Below are 21,294 nucleotides of genomic sequence, written 5' to 3'. Positions count from 1 at the left end.
GTAGCTAACTTGAAGCTATTTAGGAATTACAGGAAGGATCATACAGGACTGGACCCAAGCAGGTCCACAGAAGGAAAAGTACTTCATACCGTGACTGGACTATGTCCACCTCCACAATGCTACGGCTATTCAACTCAATGCAGAGGGAAAAGAAATGGCTCATATCCAGTTTATCTTCTTTTTGATGGATAAAGAAAGATGAAAAGTTTATTCCTCGATAATCCTAACCTCTTTCCTTCTCTTGGTGCCCACTGCCCAGCACCACCTATACCTAAGATGCAAAAGAAATCACCACAACCCAGGTCCAATACTGATCTCTCTCTCCACTGTTCCCTTTGTCTCTCAGCAGACATCATGTAAGGCCAACCACACATGGCTGCAAGCTCTAAAAGCACAAAGCTTGAGACAACCCACAGATATGAGGTGGTGATTCTGCCTATGAACTACCTAGACTTTTAAAGCAGACACCAGCTGAGGATGAGCAGGCACCTGGAGGATCTCCTGCCCCTGCTCTTGGCTTTTCACAGCACCTGTGCAGGGGGAAAGAAACACCGTCTTGGAGAAGCACACTGGAGAACGCTCACAGTCCCCATGCAGGTGCATGAGGGGCTCTGCAGAGCAAACTCCCAACATTTCGCTTGCAGCCCCTGTCCCTCCACATCAGCTCAAAGGCAGGACAGAGCCAGCCTGCATCTCGCAGTGCGCAGCTCAGTCCAGCAGCGTGGCAGTGCTCATCTGCCGCCTGGGACACAGACCACAGCACTCCCTGGCTAGAATGTTGCTCTGGTGGGAACCCTTCTAACTGATTAGACTCCCAGTTTAATTAATTAACAGACATAACAAAACTTTTTCAATCTCTCTTCTACAATTTGAAGCTCCCTCCCTGCAATCCTTCCTCATTTCCACACTTCTCCCCAATTCAGCTACATCCAACATCTTCTTACCCAAACTGAGTTGCCCACCTAGGGAAAAAAACAAAAAAAAAACCCAGAAATCATTTGAGAGAGAAAAAGCAAACACTTTTGTGAAAAACATAATTCACTGTCTTGCTACATTTTCCATGTACAACCCCTGACTACTAAGCTTGAAAATGAGGATTACAGACTGTGACAGCAAATCACAGCAGCATATGCTCCTCACATGGAAAGAGCAGGAGAGGACTGTGTTTCTTACACTGAAAATACTTCCTCTTCCTTTGCACACTGCTGGCCACACTGCCCTTCTCTGGACACAGATATTGGTGGAGAGGGGAAAAGAAAGTGTTTTGAGTTACGTCATTGAAATGCTAAAGAGGGGCAAAGCACCAAGAACAAGTGATGCATGGGAACAGACGGAAAGAGGTAGCACTATGGACGGTGGTGTTCAGTCCTGTAATTGGCTTCATTTGAGCTCTCTATTCCTTTACAGTAGTTCATGACATCCAGCTTGCCTTTCAGCCATTCCTGAGCACCGAGCTGCTGTCTGCACTGCATCCCCTGTCCTAGCTCTAAGGTCTCACTGCTGATAAATGATGGCCAGCACCACAGTCTTATGCAAGCAAGAGCTGGGTTTCCTATGTCTGACACAACTTCATCCCTAATTTTGTTGCCCAGACCCCCAAGCCCTTCAGCCTGGTTCTCATCCTCACACTGCAGTATACTCAGAAAACTTGGTCACATATCACCCATCCTTCTGCCAAGACTATTTCCATCCCCAGTCCTGTCCTTTAAAGTGGATACAGAACTTCGCTCACATTTTTTCCTCCATTCTTCAATTTAAAAATCTCACTAATGACCTTGTTAAGCACCAGCAGAACTCCATCCCTGCTGTACAGGCTGCCTTTATTACCAAAGTACTCCCCCTTCCTGTGGTCCAGCTCCTGTTCAAACCTCTCTCCCCTCCTACAGACACTGAATGCACTTGAGGAAGCTGCAGGACAGGTCTTCCATTGCCTGTGACCACAGTGTTTTTTTAACCTTACATAAGCATTACCACTCCCTCTCCCCACTTGCAAAACCCCAGGAAGGGCTTTGTGCAACACCAGCGTAGGACAGCACCTTCTGCTCCCATATTTCCATTTTCTATCATTTGAGGTCAAAGAATCAGCTTCAAATTTACATGCGGACTCCAATTCACAAGTTTGAAACTTCCTACCAGGGCACTCTGAAAGGTTCTTTCGCTAGTTTCTCTTTTCTTGTCCATCTGCAGAGTTCCTGTCCTGTACCAGGACAAGCTGAAAAGATAGGGCCTCCACTCCACTACAGCTGCAGCACCAAGCCCACATGTCCATTTGCATCCCTCTGTTCAGTGTGGAGCACTGGACACCATCAGCCAGCAGCTCACTTTCATAGCCTCCTCCATCCATCATACATGAATTCTACTATCTGAAGTGTCAGCTCTTAGAGACACGATACTGGGCAGGACAGACTTAACTAGTTTTATTGCATTATTTGCATTTTAAGGAACAGTTTCAAAGTAGTTTTTCAGTGATCAAACCCCTCCTGGACCTTCCCAGCAGAGACACAGGAACTGGGTTACAGGAGCTGTCAAGGGACCACATCGGTCCCACTGACCTGGGCCAAGAGGGGCTGCAGGGGCTAAAGGGAAGAGGAGAAGATTGTTACTTCTCTTTCCCCAAGCAGAAGAGTTGGCTAATGCTGGAGCTAGGGGACATTGCCTGGACAGTGCTAGCCAGTATTTCTCAGTCTTCTTTTTTCCCCTCTCGTTGATGCAGAGAAAACAAAACCACTGTGGGCAGGGATATTACAGCCTTTATTTATAACCAAAGAGGTTAAGTTTTGGATTTTAGGGTTTGGAGATGTTTTATTTTAAAGGCATCCCCTATTCCATTTGCTGCCTATTTGCCACTTTGGGAAGGAGGTATCACACCTGCCTCATTTCTCACATTTACTTTCCAATGACCTACAAGACCACAACTTTCAGATGGAGGAAGGCTGGCTGAAGAGCATCACTCATGTGGCACAAAGTAAAGTTTGTTATTAAAAAAAAAAAGGGGGGTAAGGGGGGTGTTAATAAACAATTTTTCTTCAGGTGGCAGCAGGTTTTCATTCCTGTCTGCAGCAGAGCCTTTTCCTGGTGGTTGAAAAGCACTTTTGCAGAACTCTCATCCAACTTCAAGCCTCAAGTAGGGCAATCCCCCACCCAAACTCAGGACTGCAGGGACAGAGATCTCCCCACCCTGTCCCACTGTTGCACTGCTCTCTTCCACAAAGATGTTGCTTATGTCCAATCTGAAACTCCTGCAACACTATTTGCAGGCACTGAATCTAGCTACCTCCCCTGCTCAGCACATCATCTTGGTAACTGCCCTTCAAGGAGCTGCATGGTTGCTGCTGGATCATGCCCTAGTCCCTTCAGCCAGGCTCTGATGTTTCAGGTTAACAGGTATCTCTAACTTCTCTCCTGGTAGAAGACCATGAGATCAAGAAAAGATTTAGAGGTGCTGTGTGCTTAAGTATTCATAGCACATTTTTCTGCACGCCAGCTGGCAATTAAAGATCAACATGCTTTTGCAAAGGGCTTAAAGCTCATTGCTCACGTCAGGCCAGGGCACTTGGCTCTGCTGCAGTACTGAAGCTGTCCTTTCTCTGCCATGCTGCTGGCAATGCTGCAAGTCAGGAGACAGGACAGGCTGAGGCTGATACCAGATCCAAAACACACTAACTCAGGTGCCTCAAAACCAACATATCTTGGAAAAGACAGCCAAGCTCCGCTGTCTCCAGCATAGAAAGTAATTTCTGTTCTCAATTATTTTTTCTTTCTTTCATCTGATCACACCAGATGGAAAAATTAAAAGGCTTCATCTGAGCACAGCATTGCCCAAATGCCACCATGACAGCCCCAGCAATGCTTCTTCCTTATTAACACAAAGCCTTCCTGGGTACAGAAATGACTGCAGCTCCACACCACACTCCTCAGCACGTGCCCAGAGACACTGCACTCTTCATGGGTTCCAATAACCAGGCCGTAAGTACAGCATGATCCAAACAATTCCCCAGGACCTCTTTTTCACATAAGGAGAAACCCTGCAGGAGGTGGTACAGGCTTCAAATGAGAGCAGGTCAGGTCAAAGCCTGGAAAGCAGACAGGGACCCAGTTTCCACCCTGCATCAACGAGTGTGCCCTAGGCTGCTGTTAGCTTGGACTTTGCCCACAACATGCGCTCCAAAAATAAGAAAGTCATCCTCATCCAGGAAAAGCAGCCCTGGAGCTCCTGTGCTGCATCCACCCTCCCCACGCCAGGTCCTGGGGCCCAACCCTGCCACTCTCTGGGCATCCACCAGCCCTCTCAGGGCTGTAATTCAGCATCTTCAGACACACACAGGCCCTCAGAGACAGGCAGAGAGGATTGTGGCAGCTGCAGCTAAAAACTGAAGTGTTTTGTAGTTCTGGAGAGGTCATGATCCAAGAGATTTTATTACCTTTTTTTTTTTTTTTGCAAGACTCCATAGGAAATCCATTTATTTGGCTCAGGAGAGAATTTCATCACAAGGCAAAAAGAAGCTGCATAGAAAGTACAGAAAGAAGTAGAAACAATGAAGCCTAAAGCAGAAACCAAGCATCAATTTTTGGAGCACTGGGAGTGATCATCAGGTCACAACTGATAGTTCACGATCTATCAACAGGAAAACAGTCATTATCACCTACTTTCCTTTAGTTTAACCTTTTTCTGTAAGTTCCAGGTGGTCCAAGTTCCCCCAAGCCATCCATGGCATTTAACTTTGCACTAGCTCCCCCATAACACCCTGAGGCCACGGTGGTAGAAAAAGGGGTTTTAGCTATCCTGGTAAGAGGTTGCCCTCCAAGCCCAGCTTCCACAACCATCCAAAAAAAAAAATCAACAGCAGCAACATTAACAGCTGCCAGTGATCTGGGCTGCTGGCAGCACTGGTTCATGCAGAGTCTGATCAGTGGCATTAAAAGCAGCACAGACTAGGAGAAAGCATTAGTAACAAATTTATACTGAAAAATTGTCCAGTTCCATTGTAAAGCCCCTCCTAGATGAAGGGCAGGCCCAGGAGTACAAAATCTCAGAAATTATCATCAAGGCTGCTGCTCATTTGATTGGAAACAGTTGTTTCTGGAGTTACACTGGCATGAGGCAGGTCACAGCTCCCCGTTGCTGCCCTGTCTCTGTGTGCAGTCCCCTGTTACAAACCCCAGCAGAACAGGCTGTGTGCAACCTATCAGCTTACAACAGTGAGATTTCCACACCATTTTTCACAGTTCATTGTCAAATTTTTCAGCTTTCCTTCTGAAGAGAAAATTCAAACACTGGCCTCCGTGTGTTTTCTCAGATAAAATTTATAAAGGGAATGATTTGACTTTTGTAATGTCACAGAGTTTCTGGAAAGGGATCAGTTAGCCTGTGTTTCTTTAAACACATCTCTAATGCATCTGCCCTCATCTATGTGCTTTCAGGTAGGTAAATGTGCAAGTCAAAATATGAAAAAAATCCAAATTTTAATTTGAAATCCAGCAGGTGGAAATAAAGGGACCTGTAAAGAGTTGCAAGAAATAGGAGACCCAAATGTGTCAATTTTTAAAGTGTGAGAGCTGCACAGCATGAAGAATTTTGGCTATGACTGATAAAGTTGAATTGAGGGGGGTTGTTTGCACCATATGTACCTTCCCTATATGAAGTATAACCAGTTCTTACTCCAATACAACTGGTCGTTATCACTTTCAAAGAAATCTGCACACTGGGAGCAAGAAGTTCCCCAAAAAGATTAATTCCTACCTTAAGGCCCTGTCGTGGTTTAACCCCAGCCAGCAACTAAGCACCACACAGCCGCTCACGCACTCCACCCCCACGCAGTGGGATGGGGGAGAAAATCGGGAAAAGTAGTAAAACTTGTGGGTTAAGAATGGTTTAATAGAACAGAAAAGAAGAAACTAATAATGATAACACTAATAAAATGACAACAGTAATAATAAAAGGACTGGAATGTACAAATGATGCACAATGCAATTGCTCACCACCTGCTGATCGACACCCAGTTAGTCCCCGAGCAGTGATCCCCCCACCCCCACTCCCCCCAGTTTATACACTAGATGGGACATCACACAGTATGGAATACCCCATTGGCCAGTTTGGGTCAGGTGTCCTGGCTGTGTCCTGTGCCAACTTCTTGTGCCCCTCCAGCTTTCTCACTGGCTGGGCATGAGAAGCTGAAAAATCCTTGACTTGAGACTAAACACTACTTAGCAACAACTGAAAACATCAGTGTTATCAACATTCTGCATACTGAACTCAAAACATAGCACTGTACCAGCTACTAGGAAGACAGTTAACTATCCCAGCTGAAACTAGGACAGGCCCTTTAAATATACCATGTCATTTTCCTAATTTAAAAAAAAGGTACTTTCAGTGTTTAGCTTATACCACTTCAGAGTGACCCAGAGCATGTAAGGAGGATCACAGCCTGGATACGCTTACACAGGCTGAGCTAGATTTACCCAGCTACACACACACACACACACTAAGCTGAAGAAAAGCAAGGCAAAACTGCCTGACATGTTTCAATACTTATCTTCAGTTTTAATGGTGCAGTATTAACTGGTAAATCCCACATTACAGAGTGTGAGGAACAAGAGCTCTGTCCTCCTTGCAGTATCTCAGCAATCCTTATTCTTACACTGTAACATCTTGTTTGACTACTCTACCATTTCATTCCTCAAAGTGTAGCAGAAATTGAAGTAACGCCATCAGCCCAAGGTCTGCAATGACAAGAACCGTTCCCAGCTACAGTTTATAGTTTACTGCATCAGAGCAACATCACTGTTGTTCTTCAGCCAAGAGAACAACCAGAGGATGTGCACATTGAAAGTATCCTCTCAGTCTTCTCCCTTCCCCAGAATACAACTTACGCACAAGATTTCTTTCCAATTCACAGGTCCCTTTACAAAAAAGCAAGAATTCATACAATCAAACACAAACATAAAATATGTTTATTCATGTTCTGGTGGATTCAAAGGGCAGTGGATGGCTCCGCATGTGGAAGCGGCTAATGATTCCTCCAGACCAGTCCTGGTTGAAAAGTGTCTCCCCTCTCGCCCCATGAAAGCAATGTGCTCGGTTATTCACAGGATGGTAAACCTACAAGATTTAATCTAACATTTTTCTGTAATAGGAGACATTCACTGAATTTTGACTGAATCCAACTTCACATCATCCTCTTCCCAGGGAGCAAGCTGCCTGCCAGCACGCCACACCAGTTATGAACCCAGAGCTGCATTCAGAGGACTGCACACACAGCACTAATGCCGCAATTGTGCCAAATCAAGGTATTCGAGAAGGTTTTGTTTGTCTGAAGAGGGTTAGAGCTGAGTCAAACTTCAAAACTTTTGGATTTTTTTTTCAATTTGCCAAACATGTTTGTTACAGGACTAACTCTAATACTTCTTTCTTGGCCAAGTCTCCAAAATAATCTCATGCCAGCTCCTGAACTTATACTTATGTAGTAGTTGTTTTTAGGAACCATTCATTCCTGCTGTTCAGCAAGACTAGTACAACGTTGCATATAAAAAGGATTAAGCATGGAAAAAACGAGTATCTTTCCGAGTGATTCTGGTAATGTCTGCACAGCTGAAATGAAAAACAAAGCCAAACTGAACTACATGACATGTCAGAATGCTTCTATAGAAGAAAGGGATTTTTAAGTAAATACACACATGCACACACACAAATTCTCACCTCTTGAAAACATATCTATGCCGGCACACAGGCCATCTTCCCCCTACTCCCTGGAAACAATCAAATGGAGGAATATTGCAAACACAGTGAGGTACTGCACATTAAAGACCACTAGGTGCATTCTGCTCTCTTCTCAGTCCCCCTCTGAAACAAAAAATAACAAGCCAGGATGAAGCCAAACCCTTGGTATTCATGTAAGTGCGAGGTAACTCTCAACCTCATATGGCTGAAGTTTCCTGCAGGACTTGGCACTTCACAGGAATAAAATCACAAGATCACAACTTCCAATTTGTTTCATCATTGTTTTCCAAACAAACATTCGGAATTAATTTTGCTTCATGAGAAGTTTCTTCAAGTTTGCTTAAATTGGTTTTCTGTCTGATCTGAAGCATCAGGACACTCCAAGAAAATACTCAAAACAGAGAAACTATTAGAAAAGGTCTTGCATTTTGACCTGGCAGCTTATAATAAAGTTGCCACCCAAAGGAAGTGATTGAGTTTCTCTTCTCCTCTTCCCTGCATGATCCAAAGAGAATATGTCACTGAGGACAAGCAACACATGGGAACACTCAGACCCTTGGAAAACAACCACAAAGCAATGACTTCAAAAGGTGTTTATTAGAAAAACTGGACATTACAAGAGGACCGGGTAGGAAACAAATTATACAAGGCACGTGCAGTTTCTAGTACACTGCACAGAACAAGAGAAAAGACTGCAAATACATATAACACACCCACCTGAAACTGCTAACACGGGTAAGTCACTGCTCAGATCACTTGCCATGACAGGCAGATGCCGAGGTTCTTCTAGAAGACAGTTTATCCATGGTACGTTTTACATTTACTGCAAAAGTACAGATTGTATGCATATTTTTAATGACAGTTAAAACAAGACTCATTCAAGAATTTCTACATCATTCCTCCAAGTTGTGGCATTAAGATACTGTATGTCCTAAAATTTTGTTTATTTAATTATTTTAATTCAAGGTAATGTAGATTTCATGTTCTTACACTACATTTTTCCCCATGAATAATAAAACCTTGTTGTCTACACATGGTTCTACCTAACAAAGCATATCTGAGACTATTTGCTTGGTTACCCAAGGAAGAAATCCAGACACTTAATGATCTGTTAAAACAAGATTCACAGGCAAATCCTCTATAACCCAAATCAGAGAATCACAATATATGTACTAGCTAATGCTTTCATCAGGCTTCAGAACAAATGTGACCTAAACTTGACTGAAAACAGGAATTCTTGTCTTTAAAGCACAGCTAATAGCAACCAGCAGTCCCCCATCATAGAGCAGAGAGGAATACTCAGCTGAACTCACAGCACAGAAATAAATGAGCATGAGCAACTCAATAGTTTCTAGCAACAAGCATTACACAGACACTAATTCTCAATCAGGAATACAAAGAGAAAAAATACCCTCACTGAACAGATTGGTGACTTTGTATCTGGGTCTCTAACTCAAAGGACAAAAAAATACTTCAGGAGGGGTTAAAAATCTAATCCTCAAATTGGTCTCTTTTCCTCCCCAATGCTAAAAACATGCCATTTCTTGACATTTTGTTACGGTTTCAGCAGCTGTCTGATCAATCCAACAGCTGTCCATAAAACTTTAAGGATTATATAAGAAAAAAACAGAACAGATTAACTATTGAGGGCTTGGCTGTCAACCCACTCCCTCTCACCCCCTAAACTCACCTTCTCTGTTGCAGCACAGCTCTTGGATATGCTATAAAAGACAAACAAACATTTCTATCAATGCTGAAATTAATAAATTGAGAACAGAGAAAACCACGGCCAAGAGACACACGGCACCTAAGCCTTCCCCAGATACGTCAGACCACCAGGACTAGACACAAGTACCTGCCATCAGAGTTCACACTGCAAGTCCATGCTTTAGTGCCCATCACAGTGTCTTTCCTTCATCATCTAAAAACAGATGAGAGTAGAAATACTTAAGTTTCAAACAGAAGAAAGTTATTATAACAGACGACATGTCCTCTAACCCTATGACAAGGAAAAGAGGAAGCTGGCATTTAACAAATAAAAAAGTAGCAAACAAGATCTCTCTTTATTACAAATAATGTGAATAAAACAGACTTTACAATCTCAAGAAAGGCTCTGCTGCCCTCTTCATTAATGTGGTGAAGCATTTCATTGAGATTGCTAGTTAGTAATATTAATATATGTAAATAGCAAATCAACTGTCACATACACATGCAGTTTAAAGAAACCGTAATTAGACCAAGAAGTTGTTAAGATTATTCTCCCGCCTCTCTGGGAGCATAAAGCCAAAAGGTAAGTGAAGTGAAGCAAGTTGCCTTTTTTACATGCCATCAAATATCCTGAATTACTGAGGTATACTTGGGAAGATCCTGATCAGTTTTTCAAAATAAGTTATAACTCTTTGCATCTGTACAATTGTCCATAAACTAAAACTTAGGACTGAATCTGGAAACAAGAAAACAGGTGACAGCTACCTGAGTTACTGCTTCAGCTCACTGAAAGAAATGTGACATACTGCCAGAGCTGATTTAAGCAATTTTTACACTTTTGTCTTTGACACCAGTTTGTCTGAGGCTTGGTTGAGGATAAATAATCCATGTTCCTCGACTTTAGTGGTAAGGCATTCTTCTTTTTAACTGTTTCTCCTACAATATGTTGGAAGCTTCATTTAAGCATGCAGAATAAATAAATCCCAACTACTCTGGAACAGATCATTATTTTTTTTTTCCAAACTGCCCATTAAGACAGAGAAAGTGTTCAGTCAAAGATGGATCAACCTGAATATCCTGCAGGTGAAATAAAATGCAAGTCACTTCACCAATGTCTACACAGGAATGTCATAAAGTTGTGCAGCTGTGACATTAACTGGCATTTACTTGCCCCCTCCCCCTTCTTTTTTTTTTTTTTTAAGAGAAATCCAGTAGGAACAGGCAAGGATTTATAATCCTAAATGAGTCTGATGTACTCACATGAATGACAAACCACCAGGCTGCAAGATCTCTTGTTGCCTATGTGAGTCGAAGTGATGATACCTGTCAAGATATCATCAACAAGGCACTATTACAGGAGGCAGTGCACTACCACACTCTCCCGAGAGCATCTTCTAAGCCTAATGGCCAAAAGCAGCAAACAGAACAACCACCAGTTTTGGAGAAACTATGAATTTTAAGATTCAAGAGCTACCTGACAGCTGTGACCACAACATGCTGTTTCCCTAAAAAAGGCATGAAACCAAAGAAATCTTCATTTCTCAAACCCTAAAGAGATCAAGAGACATACATAAAGCCAAGCTGATGACCCAGCACAGGTCAGAGATCAAGGGATCTAGAAGAAAAACACTTGCCTCAAATGGATGTGACCAACAAATTAACTGTTCCAAGAAAGAAAAACGGTTGCTGGGTTTCTGCCATAAGCATGTAGGTATAAAACTCTCAAGCTCACTCAAACCAAGCTGAACTCTGGACCTACCTAAACTCTTGGGTCACAAGAAGTGTAATTTGCATCAAAAAGCAGATTACCATACCTAGGACTCAGACAATAGAGCAAAACCCCAGAGCCAATAAAGGCTTCATTTCACCCTTTCTGCTGCCTCTTGTACTGTTCTGGAAGATGGAAATTCTTCTGAGTTGGCACTCAGCAACGCTAGGATAACAGCACTGCAGAGGTGGGAAGACCTCAACAGAACAAGAAGGTATTTAGAGTCAATGAAGCAGCATCACCTCAAACATTACCTGCTGCTGCCACACCTCAGGCATTAACCAAGGCTCTAAGTGATGTCAGGAGGTTCTGCTACTATCCATGGACAAAAACCCACCACAGGTAATGAGGGGACTGAAAAGATTTTACTTATTGTAAACGTAAGATGGGTAGGAGGCTGGAAGACCAAGTTCTGAGAAGTCATCATAAAAAGGGGAAAGGGTCCTAGTCCAAAGGGGAAAGGGTCACACAAAGAGGAAGCACAAAGAGACAAGCACAGACCTCTGTGGCAAAACATATGAAGAGCTGAAAAGCTGCAAGCAAAGCTACGGGGTTTTTTTGTTTGTTTGTTTGGGTTTGGGTTTTGACAAGATCAGGAACTTCCATCTCACCAGGCTCTTGAGAGAAACTGGAAAGGATGCAGGTATACAGGGCCCAACACATTTGTGAACAAAGCAGGAGAAGCTGCAGGCACAGGTCAAGCCACCTCAGGTCCAAGCTTCTGCTATCAAGCAGAAGATTAGTATGATTATGCTGCTTTCAAAGTTACATCCACTCTGCAAACAGCTTGGACACATCTGTGAGCATCCTGATGTAACACTGCTCCATCAGACCTGAAAAATGATAATCCAGCACAGTCAGCTCCAATCAGCACCTCAGTGGCTCCATGCAGGGACGGGGATTCCTGCCCCAGCTCCCTATGACATCCACAGTAACAGCTTTACTGAAGAAATTCCATCTTCTCATAAACTTCTAGGTATTGAGGTGGGGCTGGTGTGGTTGTTGTTAAGAACATGCTAATATCTCCCATCTGTAATGCTGGCAAAACATCAGGAGGAAGAACAAAGCTAGAAAAGCAAAACTTTTAACACTGCGAGGGGCACTAAGGCCAGCAAAGAAAAGTTGCACCAGTGTCTTACCAGTCTTCAGCTCCCAAAGGTCTGCCCTTCTCTATCCAGAAGATGCAGTGCTGTGCAGTTCTTCATGAGATGACCAACGAACAAAATACAAGAACTATTCTTTCAATCCTCCTTCTCTCAACCCAAATCACATGCTGAAAAGCAGGCACTGAACTCCATTTCTGAGAACACAATTGATTTTCATCCTGCTCTACCTTTCTTGTCGCGTGGTATTACTAAGTCTCACAAATATTCCATGTGAGCCTTGCAAAGCAGCAGGTATCTCAGAAGGCACTGAGGTGAGTCAGGTGACACCCAAAAAGGTGTTTTCAGGCAAAAATAATGGGCAGTTACACAAATACTTTTCTATCTCACCTCCACTAAAAGCTAATTAAGACCCAGCTTCCTAAACACTTCAATTTAAAAGTACAGAAACCCAGGAAAAAGTGAAATATCATTCAGTTCCTTTTTTTTTTTGTTTGTTTGTTTCAAACGTTTGCAAGGAGAATCAGTTCTAAATTGTAAGGTAAATATGAGTCAAGCCTTCTGACAGAGTGCTGACTGGAGTGCACAAGGAACCACAAGAGGCTGAGAGGGACAGAGCCTAAGTCCACAAAACCTAGAAAACACCTAGAAAAGGAAAAATATTGAAAAAATACAATAAATATTGAAAAGAAACTAGAGTTCTATAATCTTCTGTCCTATTTCTCTGTCAGTTTGTTTTTCTTTGGGTTTTTTTTCAAATGCGGATTGCAAAAGGGACATTGAAGAGCCATCTACTAGAATGCTAAAATTTCTTAGATCAGGATACAACTGAAATTTGTGTGCAAAACTGTAAGAAGCAATTATAATTATTTCAAAACAAAGGTTTGCCTGAGTCATTTCAATTCAAAAAGCACTGGGCTAAAATTAAGCTTGATTTAAGTAGTGAAGTATAGCTTGATTATACCAGGCATTATTCTAACAAGTTTAAGAACATAGTACCCAGGACAAGAAACCATGATGTGATCGCTATTTGTGCTCTGGTAATTCCTTTCACCCCCATTTACTATTCTGCAAAACATCAGTTGACAGATGCATCAGTCAGAAGGTGAAGAGCAGCTTTTCCCTGCAGGCCACGACCCACAGCAGTGCCACAGGCTGGGATTTGCCCACAGGTAAATATTTATTTTTTAGTTTTTTTATAAATTTAAAAGCATATCCAGGATCCAATTCACTCGATGCTGTGACGCAATTTTAGTACACTGGTATGTCCACAGAGGCTTTAACACCAGACTGGGCATAAATGAAGTGCTAGGAATGAAATATTCTCAGAAAAGCTTGCAATCAAACTTCTCCAGAGGTATAAAGACAGATAACTTACCAGCCAGCTCAATTCATAGGGCATCATGAATATTCTTCAGGAATTATGAGAGACGAGATCAGAATGGAAGCTAAAACATTATTAGTAGATAAAAGGGACCAGGCACTTGCACACTGCAGATACCAAAGAAAAACATGAGGTTTAACTTTTTTGGAGCCTAATTTCTGATTGCTGTTCAATCGACTATCATTTCTAAAATACCTTATTTTATTTAGACAACTAACTGACAAAAAAAAAAAAGAAAAAAAATCATTTTACGCAGCCATAGGCTTTTGCTTCTCCTTTCCTTCTGCCACCAGACATCATCTTCCAGACAGTAGTAACACACCTGCACTGGCTGAATTGTTATAATGACAGGACTGAACCACAAGTATAGCAAACAAATATATGTTTAATCACACACTACATCTCAATTTTCATCAAGCAATCCTATCTCTATAAGTAACTGCAATCATTCCCAGTCTTTTGGTATTGAAGTCTGATTGTAGGGTTTTCTTCTTGCCACAGATTTTGCAGTCTCATTTTGGAACAGAAAAGAATTTACTGCTAACACAAGCAAAGGCTCTGTGCATCAAAAAGAAGTCTGCCTTTGCTTGAGATCAGTGTGGCTTTGCCAGTCCCACGTTTCCTCCTGGAGGTCCTCTTACATATTTATATCCTGCAGTCCCTCAGCGCACAGGAGATTCATAATTTCAGGCATCATCATCTAATTTTTACCTACCAACACAGTAACGGCCAATAGAGAATCAATGTGAGTTATGTAGCCCCCATATTCCTGTTATACCAAGAGCAAAGCTCACAGTCTCTACTGCCAGATCCAGCTCAGTATCTGAAAGACAGGCATTTTTATATAGCAAAAAAGTCACATGAGACATCCTTGTGGTCTGCTCTGCATTAATTTACTCATCACTGGAAGCTCTGCAAGAAATACATGATGGTTAAAGAGATGTGAAACACACATCTTTGCATTTCAAGCTTCACAGAATCATAGAATAGTTTGGGTTGGAAGGGACCTTTAAAGGTCATCTAGTCCAACCCCCCTGCAATGAACAGGGACATCTTCAACTAGATCAGGTTGCTCAGAGCCCATCCAACCTGACCTTGAACACTTCCAGGGATGGGGCAACAACCACCTCTCTGGGCAACCTGTGTCAGTGTTTCACCACCCTCACCATAAAAAATTTCTTCCTTATGTTCAATCTACATCTAGCCCCTTTCACTTTAAAACCATTACCCCTTGTCCTATTGCAACAGGCCCTGCTAAAACGTCTGTCCCCATCTTTCTTATAAGCCCCTTTTAAGTATTGAAAGGCTGCTCTAAGGTCTCCCCGGAGCCTTCTCTTCTCCAAGCTGAGCAACCCCAACTCTCTCAGCCTGTCTTCATAGGAGAGGTGCTCCAGCCCTCTGATCATCTTTGTGGCCCTCCTCGGGACCCACTCCAACAGGTCCGTGTCCTTGTGTTGGGGGGCCCCAGAGCTGGACACAGTACTGCAGGTGGGGTCTCACCAGAGTGGAGCAGAGGGGCAGAATCCCCTCCCTCGACCTGCTGGTTATGCTGCCTTTGATGCAGCCCAGGATACGGTTGGCCTTCTGGGCTGTGAGTGCACATTGCTGGCTCACATCCAGCTTTTCATCCACCAGTACCCCCAAGTCCTTCTCAGCTGGGCTGTTCTCAATCCCTAGGACCTCAACCTGAAACATATACATCTACAGAAGACAGCATAGATATAACAAAGTGTTATTACTTGCTACTCCTCTGCTGGCTACCAAGCCTACAAGCAACTTGTTACTTTTGAAAGTTCAGATTTCACACTAGGAAAAAGCTGTTCCATTGCTGTCATGATTTTTACCATAGGCTTGTCAAGTAGTTTACCTTGTATCCTTACTCAGACAGGGTGCTCTCCTCTCACTGAGACTAATTGAGCTGCAGAGGAAGAGACTAAAAAATGGAAAGATACAGTCCACTACAAACATTCCCTTAAAAAAAAAAAAAAAAAAAGGCAGATGTTACTTTCTTAAAAAACAACAAGCAACTCTGTCAGGCTTTCTTCTCCCTACCCAAACACTGCTGCTACTTTGTCCCCAGATACCGTGTTCAGAAAAATCTAAGACCTATGAACACAGAAGACCAAGACTACATCTGACTATATCAGATTTCTTTTAATGCAACTTTGATGTTACTGCATGTGGTCCTTCAACTGCCCATGCAAAATTCTTTTGGAAACTTCTACAGAGATTCAGGATTTTCAGAGACTTTACATGCATTTTTGCTTCAAAAAAAAAAAAATCTAAGGTGACTTTACTTGCTTGACTTACACATCTCAAAAGCAGAAGCACTCTAATAAGGTCTACTGTTTTTGTGATGGGCACACTGTAGGAAAGCAATAGGACTCATTCCAGGAGGACACAGTCCAAACATGTTCTTCAGATACATTATAGCGAGATTCAAGTCAAACAGCAAGATCCTCCAGCATGCTGACTACCAGCTGATTTCATAGCACAGAGTTAGAACACAGTCCTTCAAAAAGATCCTGTAATGCACAAGAGATGCCACATCTTGACATCTTTCCAGTCTTTGGGTGGAATTCCCTCACTCACCCACACAGATCTGTATCACTTGCTTTACTCCCCATCTTCAGCTGGCAGAAAGAACACCCACTACCTGCTGGATACGCATCTCACTATCACTCATTTTTTCTAGCCTTGTGCATGGGCATTATCATCAGATTATTTTCTTTTTAACACAAAGGAAAACCTACAAAGAACTTGCCAGCTGTTGTTCTCAGCTGGAGAACTGTCCATCATTACCCTCCTGCACTTTCAGCTGGACACCTGAAATCCTTTCACCTATTTCCCTGTCTTGGCCTTCCTGCTCAATTCCTGGCAACTTCTTCATGGCACCCTTGACTGAACTACTCATTCTGGGAAGGAATGTCCACCTGCCTAACACGAAAACATGGCCACATGCAACATCAAGGAGATGCAAACAACATGCTCCCAGTTTGTAACATCAGCCTTACAGAAGTATTTCCCCTTCAGAAAGTCACATGGTAATTGATGACATCCACCACACTTAACCATTTATAGTTAGTGAGAAGAAATAGGTTGTACAAGTCATTCTCCCACAGCATTTACTTGGGACCACAGTTGTAGGGATGTACACCAAAAGCAGTATTCCTGCCCTTCCACAGCTATCACTGTCAACAGTACACAAGAACTGCACTAAAGCCAAACCAGAAAATCAAAGTGTTAGTGTTATCTTAGATGAGTTCCCCAGTGCAGACTACAGCACTAGCAGAAGAAATACCTGCATTAGAAAGGCCAGCTTCTTGCACTGACAAACATCTGTAAAACTGTATCATTAGATACTGATCTATATGAGATGACGCAAATCACTGTTTGCAAGAACTTCCTTCTCACTCTGACTGCTGGTCAAATAAGGAGTTCTGGATGAGAAAATAAGAGGAAAAAGTGAAAAAATAAAACCATTTCCTAAACTTAGCAAAAAGTCCAATACTTGGCTGTTGAAATTTCTTCAGATAAACAGGTCTCCGACTACATGAAGTCCAGATGAACCTCCCCAGTCTGACCAGCAGGAAGGAAGGACTTGTACAACTACATGGAATGATCCAGAATTGATATATTGTACTAAACAAAGGATGTTAGGAGAACATGGTTCTCTTATCATCTTTAGTAAGCCTGTTCTTGTACTTTATACCTTTTATAGGCACACTATCTTCAATTTCTTTTCCTGGTACGCTGGGTATAGCACATGTGCAGTTCTCCAGGCTGTATCACTTAATAGTGGTTAATCAACACATATGTATCGTGTTAGGAAGGGCAAGACACACATCAACTGTGGAGGTTTTATTCCAGTGGTTAACGTATACATCTACAATGTGCACCTTAAAAACTAAAATGCAAAGGCATAGAAGCGGGGAAAAACAAGTCTATTCATGTAAGATAATGGCTGGGTGTATGAGATTAGTAAACAGTGCTGCTCACTGCAATCTCTTCGAAAGGAAATAGGTGGTTAAAGAGATTAACAATGTAGTGTTCCAGAAATATACATGTGAAGTACAGTTCTACTCACTTTTGAAACTACTGTTGTGTCTATATTTTAATAGACAAGGATTCTTAAAGACTCTACATGCTGCATGGTTCAATGCACGCTGCTTTCCTAGTGGCCCCTTCCAGTGACAACACCGAAATGCAATGCAAACAGTCTGGGCATATACTTGAATTAACCATATTCCTACCTTGGCTGATTAGGGAAGGGTTTATTCACAAACTGAAAGTTTCTTCAGAGTTACTGGAAGTCCACTAGAAGTGCAGCAGGAGGAAGATGGTGTCACAACAGGAGTGGTAGGATGCCTGAGGTAAGTGTCACTGTCCTCCTCCAGGAGGTCTTCTGGAGCTCCCCACCCCTAACTCTGGAGCACGCTGTATGCACCCTGCAGTTCCCCACAACATGGAGCTGGAGTCTAGGGACAGTGAGCCAGATGGTCTGGACACTGTCCTCATTGTTTTGTATATTTGAGGATTACTGCCACTTCCTAAGTAATGGGAAGATTCTCCCACTGCTAGTGAGAAATGAGTGAACTCAGTTTTGTTCATGAGAAGGACCTGTGTGCACTTGAACACAAAATATTTGTTTCAGCCAGCTCGAATAAGCTACATACCTCTGAGGCAAACTACATCCTTCCCTGCTAAGAGACTTTCAGAAGGGAGAATAAGGTCCATTAATGAAGGAGATGACTGGTTATACTGGTCTAATGTACAACTTTCCTTTTTTCCCTGTTTTTCTAAAGGTTAGTCTTTCTATAGAAGTCTTGAGTAGAAAACATTTCTACCTAATTCACCTCAACTCTTCTCTCTCATACAAACAGCACTGAAAGAAGCCTAGCTCAGTAGAAAAATCTTTATGCTCAGAAGATCACATTTGCAGACATATGCTTTCAGTTATACTTGACCACTCAAATAAGACAAACCTACCAAAAAAATACAGAATTTTCCTCAGTCTGTCAGAAATCTCCACCTTGCAGGAAAGGTCTTCATGGAAAGCTAGGTTATCATACCTCAATCCCAAAGCACTCAAAATTCATGGCTTTTATGTAATTAGAGGGCAGAAACACTGGATTAATGTAAAAAGTTCAAATAGTGAAAATTAGTAAAGTTAAAGGAATAAACATTTTAAGTGTTGCCTCTGAGAAGAAGGATGGTGACTCCCACCACAGAACTGGACCCTAAACCCTCAACGCTAGCCTCTAAACTTTGTGCTATAACAGAAGAGCACTGATTTCTAATTTATTTCTTACATTCAAATTTAATTTAAAAATCCATTATTACCATTTCTTGGTTGAGGGAGTAGTGGAGCTAATCACAGCAATTAAGAGCTGGACAACTGCATTGTTTTTCTTCCATGTGTATAAACACACTGCCATTCCCACACTACACAATCTTATACTAGGAAAAAAAAAAAAAAAATCACTTTGAGCTACTCAAGTACTTGCACGTTTATATCTCATTTCAGCAACTTCTACTGATAGAGCCAGACATCTGATATTCTTTAGCTGCTTCTATTTTAAATCTCAGCTCAGTTGGTAAAAGGATTTTTGAAGCTATTTCCAATGAAAGAGAAAAGACGACCCACATTCATGGTAACTGCCTCTCACATCTGAACAGCCTCTTGCATTGTGGAATATGCAGTCTTCACTGCATGCATCCCACTTTGGCCCAGTGAAATAGATTTAATTTATGACCTTTAGATTTCACATGCTGCACTGCACACCTTTTTCAACACACTCATAAGCATGCAGTTGAAGACATCTATTTGACATGAGAGAAAGTCTTAAAACTGTACAACCAAGACTCAGTCAAGCAACAAATAAAAGGGGAGGAAAAAAGCACATTTATTTTCTATGGACTGCCACTGGAGAAATTACACAGGAGGAAATACGTTGTGAAATATTTAATGTTTACAAGGAACATTAAAGAAAATGTATATTTTAATGCTTTGCAGACATGAGGAATAATGAATGTTTACTTGCATAAAATGGGCAAACTAAGTGTAAAATTAGCTAATAAGCACGTCTACATTCCATGCATCATCTAGAAATGCTGACAAAATTAGTAACTCAAGATCTCATACCTCATGTAGATAAGATAATAATATAAAAGAAATTCAAAGAAGAGAATCCTTCAGTATTTTGACCTTTACATACCACATCAAAAACTCATTTGAAAATAGCAAGGTCCATTCAAAAAACCTCAAACCTTGCAACTGGACTTTGCATCTGTAGCTGCTGGCTATACAGATCCAAGATACTGCAGGTAACACTTCTGTCTCTCTGCAAAGACAGACAAGCAGAGGTGTACATCCAATCCAAGAAGGGACAGTAAAGAAAAAGTAGAAGAGAGAAGCTACAGATACTACCGTTAAGGCTTTAAGCATCCTCATTTCTCAGGAACCTTCAATCTGATGTCTCTACTAGCATCAATTGGTTTGTACATATCAGAGTAGCAAGAACTGCAAGCAGCAAGTATACTTCATTTTAACAAGGGATAACAGCACTGATGGTCGAATACTGATTTGAATGTGAATGAGAAGTAGCTGAGAAATTTTGCTAGCAAGCACATTCACTGTGAAACACTGCTAAGGACTCCCTCTTCAACCTGAAGTTTATTTTCCTCTGACCTATATGTTCAGCTCTGCAACACTACCAAAAAGCTTACAGACTGCTTTCTTAGATGTATGTAATGTATTATCACCCTGTCAAGGTACAGCAAAAAAAAAAAAAAAAAAAAAGGAAAAAAAATCAAAGTTACAGAAATCTGACACAAAACTTATGGCATAAAGACTGACTAGCTATTAATTAGTAGGGTTTTTGTACTAAATCCCTAAATACTACCTGAAAGAAAATGGGTGGGACAGAAAAAACAAGTATTTGACAGAAATGCTTATATTAAGAGTCTTCTTTAAAGTCGCGTTCAGCAAAAATTTTACATTGAATCCAGAACTGTTGGAAAACACAAGGCGAATAAAGGTGGCTGCTCAACTTACTGGAGTAAGCATGATAGTGCTTACTTATGAGGTTACTGCTCAGCTATCTGGAGTAAGTATGATAGTGCTTACATTATCTGAGGACTCTTATGATGTATACTACTCCAGTTTTTGACCCTCTTGAAAATTACTTGCAATCCTAAGGTATGCCAGTTAGCTATCACCTTCCTAGTTTTATTTTTAGCACTGTATGAGAGCTTTGGATACCCAGCATTAGAGTTCCATGAACACCTTACCAAAGACCTTCCAACCTTGATCTTCCTGAAACAGCCTGAAGTACACTTCAGATGTAGTCACAGAACCCCCACTGCAGCACAAACCAATTTATCAGCTACCTGAAAAATGACCATGCTTGCAAAAATAGAAAGCAAAAAGAATTCATAGTTCTTCTAGTCTTCCTGGAGAGGCATACAGCAAGCTTTGCACACAAGAATCCAGAAACTTGATGTCCAACTAGAGCCATCCTTGCCAATAACTAACTTGTACTGAAAAATGATCAGCCATATGTATGTACTTTCTTGAACTGCTGCATTAGTGGAGTGTTCCATAAATCTGACA

At 41.8% G+C, this 21,294-nt stretch overlaps 1 protein-coding gene across 4 annotated transcripts in view; it reads right to left on the bottom strand.

Annotated features, from left to right (window-relative positions):
• Positions 1-7,902: 7,902 nt before the first annotated feature.
• The window catches only part of HNRNPR (heterogeneous nuclear ribonucleoprotein R), a 48,863-nt gene continuing 35,471 nt past the window's right edge, over positions 7,903-21,294 (bottom strand). The window contains exons 14-16 of one of the 4 annotated variants that reach the window (XR_774916.1): positions 9,408-9,638; positions 8,435-8,540; positions 7,904-8,212 (exon numbers count right to left, since the gene is read on the bottom strand). The gene's annotated coding sequence lies outside the window, so the exon portion shown is untranslated. Of the gene's footprint in view, positions 8,541-9,407; positions 9,639-15,695; positions 16,205-21,294 lie in introns of those variants that run through there. The other 3 variants (XR_774917.1, XR_774915.1, XR_774918.1) reach the window with 3 other exon arrangements.

The sequence above is a fragment of the Haliaeetus leucocephalus genome, unplaced genomic scaffold, assembly GCF_000737465.1.
Source record: "Haliaeetus leucocephalus isolate CR32 unplaced genomic scaffold, Haliaeetus_leucocephalus-4.0 Scaffold517, whole genome shotgun sequence".
Classification (NCBI taxonomy): domain Eukaryota; kingdom Metazoa; phylum Chordata; class Aves; order Accipitriformes; family Accipitridae; genus Haliaeetus; species Haliaeetus leucocephalus.
This window is presented reverse-complemented; position numbering and strand designations above follow the sequence as displayed.